The 1,366-nt window shown below is 44.4% G+C and overlaps 1 protein-coding gene across 2 annotated transcripts in view; it reads right to left on the bottom strand.

Moving 5' to 3' along the window:
• Window positions 1–1,366, bottom strand: part of BST1 (bone marrow stromal cell antigen 1) — a 31,565-nt gene that overhangs the window by 11,500 nt on the left and 18,699 nt on the right. The gene's annotated exons all lie outside the window — the stretch shown is intronic.

Genomic DNA, 1,366 nt, shown 5'->3' with positions numbered 1-1,366 from the left:
AAAAAAAAAAAAAAAAAAAAAAAAAAAAAAAAAAAAAAAAAAAATCTTAAAATTATCCGGGTACAGAGGCTCATGCCTATGTGACATGGAAAAAGCCCCATAAAACTGCATACCTCAACCATACCTCAGCTTTCTATTGAAACTGCTCTCTGTGACCCTAATGTGAGAGGCAAGCAGTCCAAACCCATACCACCTTGGCTCCTGCGACTTGTAATAAGTAACTAAGGTCTGTAATTCCCAAGACTACCAGACAATGTGTAAATTAACATTTATCTTGATTTCTGTAAACCACTTAAGTAACAAACGGAATGACAAAAGTCCCCTGGCCCTTGGAATGTCCGGAGCCCCTCACCCTCATCTCCGCCCAGCAGGTGATTTACAGAAGCCACTAGCCCTTGGAATGTCTGAAACCCCTCATCCCCATCCCCACTCCTAACCCTCAGCCCCGAGGTGGTTTTAGGGGTATAAAAGGTCTTGACACCCTCCTTTCGGGGCCACGGGTTGGAGAGACGAGAGTCCTCCATTGGCCGCCGGCAATAAAGACCCTGCAATTTGGCATACTTTTATCTTGGTGTTGACTTTCTATGCTCAGTTCAGTACAACACCTATAGTCTCAGCTACTTAGGATGCTGAGGCAGGAAGCCCAGGAGTTAAAGGCTGCAGTGAACTACGATCACATCACTGCACTCAGCCTGGATAGTACAGTAAGACCCTGTGTCTAGAAAAAATAAAACAAATAAAAATATTAGCCAGCATTTATCAAACACTTACTATATAGGAAGACATTTGATTATATCTTTTGTAAGGATCATGTCATTTAATCCTCCTAACAACCAAATGGAATAGGTGCTTTTTCTTCTCCAATTTACAGTTGAGAAAGCTGACCACAATAACTTGCCCAGGTTCTCATAGTAGCAGGTTGAAGGGCTGAACTTGAACCATGCAGGCTGACTCCAGGGCCCAAGCTTTTCACCACTTCTGTACGCACGTACGACATGCACGACCTGGTAAGTACTTTGGGCAGAAGGTTGGACTTGAACCACATGGGTGACGGCCAGTGCTCAGGCATCAGAGAGGAAAGCTAACTTGCTGTGCACAGTAGAAGGAGAAGATGTGAAGTTCCAAGGCTGTTGGAGGTGGGGAAGGGAAGCAGCAATGAAGACAGGAGCCAGGGCTTGGTGACACATGGGGAGTTAGGCAGGAGGCAAGCCTAGACAGAATCTCTGTGGCATGATCACTGCAGGGGACCATTCAAGAACAGGATTGTGATATTGTTCTCTCTACGGCATGCCATGTCATCTGTCCTTGAATCAGCTGCCTTTCAGTAATGTCTACTTGATGCACAAATATATATATATATATATAT

This window comes from Cebus imitator, unplaced genomic scaffold (genome assembly GCF_001604975.1).
Source record: "Cebus imitator isolate Cc_AM_T3 unplaced genomic scaffold, Cebus_imitator-1.0 Scaffold249, whole genome shotgun sequence".
NCBI lineage: Eukaryota > Metazoa > Chordata > Mammalia > Primates > Cebidae > Cebus > Cebus imitator.
Note: the sequence above shows the minus strand (reverse complement) of the source record. Positions and strands in the feature narration are given on the sequence as shown.